Source organism: Protopterus annectens, chromosome 15.part0, assembly GCF_019279795.1.
Source record: "Protopterus annectens isolate FY-2018-M chromosome 15.part0, PAN1.0, whole genome shotgun sequence".
NCBI lineage: Eukaryota > Metazoa > Chordata > Ceratodontiformes > Protopteridae > Protopterus > Protopterus annectens.
The window spans coordinates 181,004,078-181,018,016 of NC_056749.1; positions in this window are offsets into that span (position 1 = coordinate 181,004,078).

The window sequence follows — 13,939 nt, forward strand, 5'->3', positions numbered from 1 at the left end:
CGCCAATTTAAGGGGAGTCTGTTTGCTCCACCCCTTCTCAACTCACGGACAAATGTGCTTACAGGAACACCTTCCTTGTATACAATGTATATAAATGAATACAATGAAATGTTCAAGCAAGTTACAACATAAAATGGTATAGAATGTAGAGAATATTGTAACAAAATATAAAGAATAGCAAAAAACCACACCTTTCTTACTAGAGGCTTCAGTCCACCAGGAAAAACTGCAATTAAATGTAAAACACTTGTAGTCTAAAAAATGGCAGGTAATTCCAGTGTAAAAAACGCATTCAACCACAGACATATAAGAGCTTTCACAAATAACTTCTGCTTCTTCAGCTGCAAATGCATTCTGTCTGCTGTGTAACTTATATACCTTGAACCAACTTATTAAGTCACAATCATCTTCATTAAGTAAAAACATTCAGTCTTTCACTGTGTAAACATGATTCTAAAAAGTTGTTGTTGTGTCTTTTGGCTTTTCCCGGTTAGGGGTCGCCACAGCGGAACTCCAGTCCGCTAATGATTGGTAGTTGATTTTTATGTGCCGAGTTACCAGCCCTGACAAACAACCTTCAACGAAGGTATGCCCATTCACGCATGTCTCCACGCAGAAGACGCTCTAGCTGAGAATCAAACCGGACAGCGTCTTACTGTGAGGCGACAACGCTACCGCAGCACCACCACCGTGGGTCACATAAAAAAACACATGTATAAAGAATACATATATAAAAAATGCACATATAAATATACATACATAAAAATGTGCTCAAATATAAACATATACTGTTAAAAACCTCTAATACTTAAAGCAAGCATGTCATAAAATCACTTAATATTTCATTTATTCAATGGTCTTGCTTTAAGTTTTGGTCCTATGGTTATCCTGTCATTTAATCCATGCCCAGAATCTGCTTTCAGTCTTATAATCTATTTTGCCTCAAGCTGTTCTGTCATGTTTCTAATGCCCCCCATTCTGATGTTGTTATATATTTTACCTATAACTAAAAAAGTCAAATTCGGTGTGTTGTCATTCACTCTAATATGTTTAGATAATGCACTAACATCACTTTCTTTCTGTATCTGGTACATATGTTCCTTGATATGATCTCTAAGGGCTCTGTTTTTCCCACATAGAAACAAAAACATACTGAACATACTGAACACTGGGCTAAATAAATACGTTCTGAAGCACATGTAGCTGAAATGTTAAATACTTATTCCCTGCCTGTGTCAGGATGTAAAAACTTATTACTGTTAGTTATATATTTACACATGGAACATCTCCCACATGGACAGGTCTGTCCATCTATTTTCCTTATATTTTCATTCTTAAAATAACAAAGTCTTTTCTTTAAAGAGTGTATATTCTTATGTGCAAAACTTGGTCTAGGTTCCAGTAAGGAACTAATCTCTTTATCTGTCATCAAAATTTCCCAGTGCTTCTCAGTTATATTTTTATACAGCCTCACATCAGTGGAATAAAACAGAGGAAATTTTAGTTTATTTTCTGTCTTCTTTTTATGTATTGTATGTACTGAGATATTATTCCTTTTAGAAAAATATGGTCTAGCTGTGTTTTCCCTCATTATAAACACCATATCTCTAGTTTTATTAATTTCATCATTATGGTAACCTCTCTCTACAAAATGTTGACTCATTTTTTCAGCCTGTTGTTCAAAATCCTCTGTTCTTGCATTAAGTCTCAATGCTCTAAATAACTGTCTATGTGCTACACTCTTAAATATATGTGGAGGGTACATACTGGTTCTGTGCACAAAACTGTCACAGTGACATTCTTTCTTAAATAAATTCGTATATATCCTCCCTCCCACATCTTTTTAATGTTAACATCCAAAAAATGAACTTCTTCTAATGACATATCCATTGAAAAGTTTAAGTAATTTTACATTTATTAATGTAGTCAAAAAAATCTGTAAACTGTACCTGTGCCCCCCATAACAAAAAAGGTCATATACAAACCTACAGTAATACAGAATGTGTTGTCTGCAGCTCCCTGTTAGAATAAACTCATCTTCCCAAACAGCTAGTACAGCATTGGGGTAGCTATTGGCACAAGAAGTACCCATAGCTATGCCATGCCTCTGCCAATAGATAGAAAATAACATGTATGTTCAATGAAACTAAGACTGTCTTTAACAACTTAGTAATAACTTCCATGTTCCCTTCATTAAATTCTTTACAAGACTTGCAAAACAACTCTATGTTGCTTATTCCTTCTTTGTTTGGGATCATAGTAAACAGTTATGTAATATCCATAGTTACTAAATACACATCTTCACAGTTCTTATAATTATCACAAAAATCAAACAAGTCATTCAAAAAGTGTTTTGTGTCTTTTAATATATGCCCCATGTTATTCAAATATGGGTGGAGGGTTCTCTCTCTCTCTCTCTCTCTATATATATATATATATATATATATATATATATATATAAATATAAGAGAGACAGAGAGAGAGGCTGGCTGTGTTGACCATCCTTGTCCAGCCACTATAGGTCTTAGTGGTGGACATATGAGCTCTTTGTGAAGTTTAGGTAACCTGTGAATCACAGATAGTAGTGGATGCTGTACCGTTAGATAGTCATAAAAACCTTTGTCAATCTTACCATTTCTAAATTGTTCAGTGTAAACTGTATTACTATGTCTTATGACACTTTGAACTCTGACCTTATTTATGACAGAATACAAGTGAGCATCTGACAACATTATTTTCATATCATTCTGAGATCTTTCCACATCATATATCACTAAAGGACCTCCCTTGTCGCTGGTCTTATTATACTATGATTAGCTTCAAAGTTTCTAAGTGCCAGATATTCATTTTTTGTCAAGTTGTACCTCTTTAATATAGTAGTTCTATCACTTTCATTAATCTTGTGTATGTCATTAATACAGTCTTTCAAAGGCATGAATCACTGGATTAAGTACATATGTACTCAGTTTTCTAAACATTTCTAATCTGTCAACACTTTCATTACTTTTATAATTCAGTTTTCAAGTCAAATTTCTAGTAAACAACTTTAAATCAAAAATTACCTCAGTAAAGTCCATCTTTGGCTTGGAATAAAGGATAGTCCTTTCTTTAAGACACTAGTGTCTTCTGCTGTAAGTACATGGGATGACAAGTTCCAAATCATTGTTTCTTCTGGATTCCCCAGGCCTTTTTTATTGCTGGTGTCCCTGTTACTTCTTCCAGTTTCCTTTTTAATCGGCTCCTGCATCTCAACCTCATTCTCATCCCCTTCTCTCCTGTTTCCTTAATGGGAAGGGGAAAACCCATTTGTTGTTAAAAGCAGTTGGTACATTATGTTGTTTTCTCTCTGGTTCAACAGTCTCTGGTACTCTGTTGGTTAAAGTAGTTACATTCTCTGTATCTCTGTCATCCCTATGTACTTGTGCCACTGTTTGAATTGTTTTTTTTCCCCTGACGACCTGCTCTTCAGCTCCTGTCATTGGCATTATTTCCCCATTCAGGGTACTGACAGCTTCTAACTGTTGAATTTCAGTGCTGTTAAGTAGAATGACATGCCTCCCTCCACTCTGAGATGTTCTGTTGGTCGAGACGCTGTCAATCATACTGCCTTTCATTTGTTTTTCTGGTTCTCTATAAAAATTGTTTTCAGTACGTGGCCAGCCCTTTGCTTTATTTTACATAGTTTATGCTCATATACTGTTAAAGAGTCTATAAGTTTATTAAGACATCTATCTGTATAATCAGAACTAAACTGTTCCATAATTTCTTCAAATTGCTGTTTCACCAATATAGATAGGCAATCTATTTCATGATTTGAAAGCTTAATTAAAGCTTCCATATACTTAATGCTTGTCTCTAAGTTTATAGACTGCCATTCAGCCAGTAATTCAGGGTCATTAGAACCTTGTACAGGCATTTTCAAGATGTGTAACCCACGGGGAACAATTCCTTCTTTCACACAAACCTCCATGTGAAATATTTGGAACTGATGTCCCTTTAGTTTAAATAAGTTGCCCTCCATTGCATGTAACTTAGTTTTAAATGTGATGATATCAATATTAAAAGTTCTCATAGTCTTTTTCATTGCCCTGAAAGCTAAGAAGTGGGTTACCAACATTGCTAGTAACATACAGCAGTTTATCTAGTTTGTTCACCTTGTTCACATGTATATTCTCCAGTACATAATCCAGTTCAATGATCTCTATTTCTTCTGCCATAGCTTCTTTCAGGAAGGTAAAAACAGCAAAATGGCAAGTAAAAAAAAAAACACAACTTCCTTACTAGAGGCTTCAGTCCACCAGGAAAACTGAAATTAAATGTAAAACACTTGTAGTCCAAACAATGGCAGGTAGTTACAGTGTAAAAAAAAAACTCTTCTTTATTCAACCACAGATGTATAAGCACATTCACAAATAACTTCTGCTTCTTCAGATACAAATGCGTGCTGTCTACTGTGAAACTTATATACCTTAAACCAACTAATTAAGTCACAATCATCTTAAAGAAACATCCTTCATTAAGTAAAAACATTCAGTCCTTCACTGTGTAAACATGATTCTAAAAAGTATAATGCATAACAAACACACAAAAAAACGCATGTATAAAGAAAACATAAAGAATGTTTACATATAGGACTTAACTCTCTTTACAAATATTTACAGGATAGATCTGGGGTGGTGAAGAAAGGAAGGCGAAAGAACAAATATGAAGGAGGTTGATTCAAACATACTACTGCTACTTTCCAAAGGCCATGATGCAACTACAGTCAAGAGGGTAATGACAGGGATGACATTTGAAATCAGGTTATCTTACAGTTTAGAAAACAGTTATATTATGCTTCTTTTTTAAGAACATTTTTATTAATTTAACATATTTACAATATATACACAGAAAGGATGAAATTTACATCACATATTGTACATTTTCCTTCTTTAAAGGCGATTTTTTTTTGTTCTGTTCAGAATTATTGAAAGAATTTATTTCCTTATGGTAGGTTGTTAGTGATTTCCAGAGATTTAGGCTGAGTAGAAAGAAGCCATGATCAGTGTAATATAATTTGATGTGCTTACATTCACTGCTGCAGTATTCAAAACATAAGGGTTTCCCTAGCATGGAAGCCCGATGTCCGGCCAGTCTCATGAAGACTCCTATAATTTAAAAGGTATGCCGAACGTCACCACACACTCCTTGCATAATGTAGGGCATAAAAGTGATGTTCAGGCCTACCAAAAACAGAACTTCTTTGCCATCAATCGGAATGTATCTTTTACATTGCTGGTCTGTTTACCTGCATCTGTTTCATGCCAGTTGAACGTATTTTCATTTTCCAGTGACTAACTATGCCTGTTTAGTGTACTTGCAAGATAAGTGCCCTGTTGGGGATTTTCTTTTTTTTCTTTTTTTTTTGTGTTCCTTGGGGTTAATGTCATCCAGGAAGGGTAAATGCCAGTGTGGGAGATAGATTCCCCATAGAGACCATCACGATAAGTATTTTTTTTGCCTAAGTGGTTCTCATAACCATATGTCTTGTGCTTTTTGTCAGGCATTTGTCCCCAAAACCCTTCGCAGTATACTTTCTTCCTTTTCCTTGTATATTAAAAACTAGTTCCTGCCCTGAGGGTCAGCCGTTAAGGTACAAACAGAATCTTCCACTGTACAGCCTCTGCTAGGTGTTTCTCCCGAGGTTGTTATGAACACGGAGGCTTGCCCATCTCTGTTGTCGGATTTCTCTGCTGCGACCGTGTTGGAGGCCAGTCAGAATCTGGTTGGCAGCACGTCCAAAGAGGCTTTGCAGGCATCCATCTCCAATGTTCAGAGGGAGCCACTATTGATTTTTTCAAAAGGGCCTAGAGGAGTTCCTCAGTTTTTGGTTGGGGAAGACATTCCTGCTATGGTTTTCGACAGTCGTCCTGGGTCTGAGCCTTATCAGGATGTTCCCTTAAAAAAGAAACAAAAAATTAAACATGCTTCTTCTGCTTCTAGGGATCCTCAAAGTGAGTGGCAGGCATTTACTCAAGGATTATTTTCTGCCTTAATGTCCCTAAATTCTCCACATGGGGTTTTAGTTCCTGTTCCTTCTTGGTCCTTTACTCCTCTTAAAAGGCCTAGAGACCAGGATTCTTCTGCAGATGAGTTGGATTCTGCTGATGAATCCTGAATTTATTCTATTCAAATGCCTTCTCCTTTCAACTATGGGTCAGAGGAGGAGGAATCTATTAGTCCTGATGTTCCTTCAGTGGAAATTTCCTTTGGGGACACAATCTCTAGGATGATGGATTTTTTCCAGTGGGATTGTGCTCAGGTCTGTGATATCAGTAAGAGGTACTATCCCAATCCCTGCACACCACATGCTCTAGAGACCTCAACCTCATTACCACAATCAAAAGAACATGCTGGAGGGACCAGTTCATAATCCACAGACTGCCCATGCTATGGAATAGACTTCCCATACATGTCAAGCAGAGCACCCCACTGGCCCTCTTCAAGAGAAATCTTGATGAGTGGATGGGAAATAGAAAATTCACCCCGGGGATCACTCCAGTGGCTCTATTTGACAGAGGCACTAGGTACTAAGGTTGGGTGGCATGATGCCAGGGTAATCCTATGGGCTATACTAGTAAAGGCTCCATGGCCATTAGCCTAGTACATACCTATGAACCTATGAACTATGAGACGCTACAGTTGGAATCTCCTAATCCTGTGGCTATTTCTCCTGTTTTGTTGGCTTTACTGGATGCTTTCTCCAATGCCTCTTGTGTACCTGATTCTCTCCGCCCCAAGAAGCCTGACAGATTTTGTAGGGTTCCCCTGAGGATTGTGTTTTTTTTATATAAATGTCCTGCTGCTGACCCCTTGATAGTTTTATAGCCTCTGATAAGCTGTCTCAATTACTTCCTTCACCCAAGTTATTGCCTTCTGACAAGGACAGCAGAACTATGGACAGGCTGGGTAAAAAGGTTTACACTTCTGCTATCTTAGCTTTTCTGACTATTAATTATCAGACCCATATGTCTAGGTATGTGTTGGCTCTTCTTTTTCAGGCCTGTCAACATATTTCTGATTTTCCAGACTCTGAGGGTAAAACTTCTGTTCTTTCCTTGATAGGGACTTCCTCTCGAGTCATTTGTCATTCTATTAAATGTAGTTATGATGTGGTGGATGCCTCTTCTAGGGCTGCTGTTTTTGGTTCACTTATGAGGAGGCATGCTTGGCTTAGGCTTCAATCTCTACCTGATGATATTAAAGCTAAGTTGATGAATGCTCCTCTGGATTGAAACCTTTGTTTGGGGAAGTGGCTGCTGATTTAAGTCCCTTTAGGATAAGGGCAAGATCTTACATAAACTTAAACATGTGTTTGTTTCTCCTGTGCCTAAATTTCAGGGAAACTATCCTGCTAAGCCTGGCTTTGTTTGTAGGCAATCTCGTCCTTCTATTAAATGCAGGAAGAGTGGCAAACAGGCTTTTACTGCTAAGGCTACTAATTTTTTTGGGACTCTGAAGCCTTTCTTTCTGGACAACCTAGGCACTGTGTGACTATCCATCTCTTTTCAGCCACATTCGTCTTTCTCTTTGCCTTTCTCTTTCTCTTCCAGTTTGGCTTCAGATCACTCAGGATCCTTGGGTTCTGTCAATTATTTGTCAAGGGTACTTCATGGTGTGGAAATCCCATCTTCCTTTTGTGGCATTCCTCAACCTCCTCGGGAACAACTTCCCTTTTTACCAGAGGCAGTTCAGGATCTCTTGCCTCAAAGTACTATTCAATAGGTGCCTGTGTCCAAAAGAAGGAAAGGGGTCTACTCTAGACTGTTTCTAGTGCCCAGAAAAGAGGGCACTTGGAGATGTATTCTCGATCTCTCTCATCTAAACACTTTTCTAAAGGTACCTTCCCTTTTGATGTTGCCCCTTTAGATTCTGTTTCCTCTTTTGCTCCCTCATCCCTATATGGTATCTCTGGATCTCAAGGATGCTTATCTTCATATTCCAATCCATCCTCTTCTCGGGAAGTTTTTAAATTTTCTGTTGCTTCCTGGCATTGTCAGTTCTCTGCTTTGCTCTTTGGCCTTTCTAATGCTCAAAGGGTTTCACCAAATGCCTTGATCCCGTGATTGCTTGTGCAAGCTTCAAGGGATCCAAATGTTTCCTTATTTGGATGATCTGTTGATACAGGCATCCTCTGTAGAGAACCTTTTGCAAAATCTTCATTTTACTGTCTCCCTTCTTCAGAGCATGGGGTTCACTATAAATTTCTGAAAGTTTTCTCTGACTCTTTCTCAGGATTATGTTTTTCTGGGTTGCAGGATTCAGGCAGTGCCAATGCTTGCATCCTGGCCCCCCTCCAAAGGCCTTAACTCTCATGTCTTTCTTTCACATTCTTCTTCCTCTGGCTTCCATTACTACCAGGGAGTTTCTGAGAGTTCTGAGTTTCATGGCATCCACTATTCCAATGCCCTCTTATGGCCAAATTTCACATGAGAAAGTTTCAGTGGTTTCTGAAGTCAGTGCAGCTTCAGCATGCTCATCCTCTAGAATTTGTAGCTCCTCTTCTTCCTTGTCTCAGACAGTAACTTCACCTATGGATGTCTCTGAATCCAGAGATCCCTTTTCACCCCCCCTTCCCTGTCAGGAATTGTTCACAGATACTTTAAACATGGGATGGGGGAAAGCTTTTGGATCCCTAAAGGTACAGGGGGTGTGGTCACCTCATCAGCAGAAGGAGCACACCAATGTCAAAGAGATGAGAGCTCTTCTACTGGCTCTTCAGGCCTTGCAGTCTCTTCTTTCACCTGGGCCTCTCAAGGCTTTCACAGACAATACCACAGTGATGTGGTACTGCCAAGTGACTCTTCAGGCAGTTTATATCCCTTCTGGTGAGAACATTGTGGCAGACACTCTGAGCAGGTCCTTAACTCAGTCCCATGAATGGCTGCTTCACAGAGATGTCTTTCTGGACATTATCCACCAGTGAGGTACTCCTCAAGTGAATCTTTTTGGCTCCCCTCTGAATAGACAACTTCCTCTGTTTTGTGCCAGAGTCCCAAGACCTCTTGTATGGAAGGTGGACACCCTCTCATTCCCTTGAAATGGGATGTTTCTTTATGCATTCTTTCCCCTTCCTCTCATTCTGAAAGTCCTGTTCAAAATTCGACAGGATACTCCCAATATTTTGTTGGTGACATGCTTTTGTCCGAGACAGCATTGGTTCTCTCTTCTTCTGTATCTAACCAGGGGCAGTCATCACAAGATACTTCACATGGTGGATCTATTCACACAAGACAAGACTGACACTGTAAGTAATAGGATTTTGATTCCTCATAGACACCTTTTTTCTGAGGATGTGAAGACCTACAGGAGGCTAGGAAACCTACAACTAGGAAATCCTACTTATCCAAATGGAAGAGGTTTTCTTTTTGGTGTTTCTCTTGTAACCTGGACCCACTTATTGTGGATGCTCTTGGTATGAGTTGCTGAATGCTGGTGTGGCCTATTCTTCTATTAAGGCCCACCTATAAGCTATCTCTGCTTGTCTGTCTTTTTCACTTCCTTTAGCTGCTAGATTTGAGGTAAAACAATTTCTTAAAAGCCTACTTAATATTAGACCTCCAAGAAAGCTTGTCCCTCCTACCTGGGATCTTAATTTGGTTTTGGAGAAGTTGACTCAGGCTTGTTTTGAGTCTGCTGCTTCAGCTTCCCTGCAACATTGTTCCTAGAAGACTGTTCTTTTGTTAGTGCTTACTTCTGCCAGATGGGTGTCTGAGTTTCAAGCCCTTATGACTTGTCCTCCTTTTTTTGATTTTTCATGAGGACAGAGTGTCCTTGCACACTAACCCTTCTTTTATGCCAAAGGTGGTTAATGAGTTATCACTGAATCAGTCTGTTAATCTGCCTACTTTTTCCCCTATCTGCAAACTGACAGTGAGAAGTTGCCGCATACTTTGGACATATATAGGCAACTTAGAGTTTATTTGGATATGACTAAGGACATTAGAAAATCTGATCAGTTATTTGTTTCTTTTCATCCTACATCTTTGGGATATGATGTATCCAAGCAAACAATTTCTTTTTGGATTTTTAAGGCTATTTCCTTTTGTTACATATTTCATGGCAAGAGCCTTCCTTCTCATTTAAGGCTCATTCTACTAGAGCTGTGGCTTCTTCTGGTATTTTTTTCAAAGGTTTGGATACTAATTCTATTCTTTAAGTAGCTACCTGGACTTCCGTGCATACCTTTACCAAACGCTACAAGTTGGATGGTTTTGCTAGTTCAGTTCTTCATGGGGTTTTAGGGGACTCTTCTGTCCATTCCTCTTCCCAAGTTTCCTCTTGAGCTTTGGCACTCTCCTATATGTTTTGAATACTGCAGCAGTGAATGTAAGTACATAATACAGTTGTGTAAAATCTTATCATAATGGTAGATGTCCTTGCCTTCACTGTTGCAGTATTCACTCCCCCCCTCCATCCCCCTATTTCTTTACCTTCCTGGATGTACACACTACCTCTTGAGTTCCTTGGAATGGTCTTCCTCCTGGGGCAATCAGTTCTGTTTTTGGTAGGCCTGAATGTCACCTTTATGTCCTATGTTATGTAGGGAGTGTTCGGTGACATTCGGCGTACCTTTAAAATAACAGGAGTCTTCAGCAGACTGGCTGGACATCGGGCTTCTGCTGCAGGGGAACCCTTATGTTTTGAATACTGCAGCAGTGTAGGCAAGGACATCTACCATCATGGTAGTATTTTACACAACTGTACTTTCCTTGGATAAGTAATGCAGGACCAAAGTAGGAAATAGGTATAAGGCAGTTGTTGGTATAAGAAAGCATAAGACAACCTACAAGGAAAGGAAATTAGTTTTCTGAGTAAGTCTGGGTTAAAGAGCTTACAAGTAGCTTGCATTTTTGTTGCATTTTCCCCATTTTACGTCAGTGTGCATGATGCTGTGGTGTTAGTGGGAAGACTGATGGAAATGCAGCTGTTGTTTTGTTGGACATCATTTGAAGAGATGAAATGTTTTATGCTAAAGCTGCCAAAATGATGGGGAGGCTGTACTCAAGCTGGGCAAACATGACTCCTTTCCATGTAGACATTCTGCCATCAGGAGAGAGGAAACATTAAATTTAGATTCTTCTCATGTCAACTACAAAGGTATCAGAACTGTTTGACAATCTTAAGAGATTCTGACTATTTATTGCAGAATGACCAGAAAGAGAGCACTGGAGATAAATGTATTTATTCTGTAAATTCTGCAAAAAATATTTATTTTAACTGGTACTGTAATTTTCATGTGTAATTACTGTGCAATATGACTTGTTATTGTAATCTCTTCTGTCTTTTAACTTATATTTGACCATTTCTCTACAGGATGCCATTGAAAATAGACCTGTCCTATCTGGACCTTCCCAGTCAATAAATACGATCAACCAATCAATTGATTAATCAATAAATCAGTCAATCAATCAATTACATGTGCTGGAATAATGATACAGCTCATATAGTGGGTAAGAAGGAGATGAGGATGAATTATTAAAGGTCTAAAAAATAACCTCCTCAGTATATTGCCCCTATGTGCACCACTTACTACAGCACAAGTCTTTGGTGTGACCTCAGCCTCATGCAGATGGAGCCCTTACCACATCAAAATGTATAGAACTAATTCCAAGAAGACACAGGTCAGAATAAGCAGCATATTGTAGCACATAGAGGAAACTTTTGGTCAGTCTACTTTCAACAGTTATTATAATAGATCAGCAGAGGTGTGTTGGCAGGCTTTTTTTTTTAAAAGACATACTTGCCTTCTTCCAGAAATGTAGGAAAAGTAAGATATGTGAATACAAAAAGCTTTAAAACTGAGTATTAAATTCTGAAAACTGTGTTGAAGAATAGGGTAGAGAAGGTAGCAGTTTTATGAGAATTACGAGAGTAAATGTATTATATGGAGAAACATTACATTATACCATATATGTAAAGTTTGTTAGTAAAAGAAAAGATACATCACCATCATCATCAGCATCAAATAATAAAGTAATAACAAAAGTCTGCTTATTTTATACAGATTTACACGAAAAAATAGATCAAACAGAACAGAGTTCAGTAGCCATATTTTGAATACAATAAAAGCTATGATATGAAGTAAAGGGAAATTGTTGAAATTACAATGTTCTTAATTCTTGTTCACTGATATAGGAACTGCATATGCAAATGTGAAATCCATGATTGCAGTATCTCTGAGTATTTATCTCACTCTATGGGCATTGATCTCAGGGTTAGTATTTATAAATAGCAGAGGTATGGGATGCAGCAAAATATATTAAGGATGTAACAGGAAGTTTCAGATTTTTTCTTTTTAATTATTTTTCAAAATGTCAAGACTCATAGTATTGTGTCTTGAATTATTGATAGAAATGACTTTAACAGCCAAACAATAACTGTTAGAAAGGAAAAGGCATATTTTTAGACATATCCTAACCAAAATCATTGGCTCCAAATGTACATTAAGGAGTATCTTTTAGTTACAGAGCAGAGAAATTAGACTACCGCAGTTTAAATTCAGCATTTGTACGTTTCTGAGGTATGGTTACTCAAAGGGTAATATGCATAAATATATACACAATATATAGGAAAGGGCAGTCATGAAGAAAACAGCCTTTTTTTTGGTTTACTTTATGTTATTACATTTGGTTACACTAAATTAGATAATACTCACTACTGTACACTACATTAAGGAAGTGGGTCTTATTAATTACTAGTGTGATAAACAACAGTAAAAGTTCTATGTACTTTACAGGGAAGGTATAAACTTATCGAAGAGTGACACCAGAAGCCTAAGGCTCTTTGTCTATCTGACCTGGGCTGCCTGCAGGGCTGGAAAAATAATTATAGTAAAGTTTGTTATGCCTTGCTGTGGAAAAATACAGAGGTAACAAATAATCAGGTTAAAGAGAATGAGCAGGACCAAATTATGAAACAAAACTCATTAGATATGAACATCAAAAGGAAAGTTCAAAGTGAATCAGTCCTTTTTTCCTAGATAGGTATGATAAGACTGTGGTGCTGTGAATGGAGGTGTCTAACCAAGACGTGCTCTTTGGTACACAGACACAGCTGAAAAGATTGGTAATGGGATTTTCCTAACTTGCAATGATTTTCAGAAAAATGTCCAGAAGTGCAGTGATTTGCAGAGAAATGGCTAGAAGCTATCACAAATATAACCAACAGCAGGATTTCAGAGCTGGATTATTTTTTTTCTTGTAGTGGTAGCATTAGTTCTTTGGGGTTAATAGTTAAGGAAATTAATTACACTAACTAGGACAGACAGCACAGACGCATTGAATAGGATCAATAACCAGTAATAAAGAAAAGAATGGTGGCCAGATTCATAAGATATTTTATATTGAGGCTTAATGTTGGATATAACAAAGTGAATGGCATTTGGGTTTTAAACATCTCAGTAGTAATCTTGATTTCACATTTACATTAAGAGCAATTCAGAAACTATTTAGCACATGAAGTGTAGTTTCAGGTCCCACTGAATTTCTGGCACTTCTTGGATGAAACATGTGCAACATGACATCCACATCATACAAAGGGATGTTTTGAATAACAAGGGCATATATGTTACCTTATTAAGTCATATGGAGCAAGGATAGAAAGAAACAGGGCCAATGTCATTGCTTACAGATGATGATATGCATATTGTTTTTGCAAAACTTAAAGATCATAGGAGTGATACCAAAAACACACACTGCATCACTCATCTGGGGTTGCAGAGACCATAGGAATGTTATAACAATTACAAAATTAAACATAATTCAAAACCACAGGAAAGAAACTATATGTTTTGAGTTACATTATCAAAATATTAGAACAAGTTTTAAGCAAATATAAGTAATGATAGCCAAAGTAGTAAATTGTCTGTAAGAAAGTATGTTAGCTGGAGATGGTGATA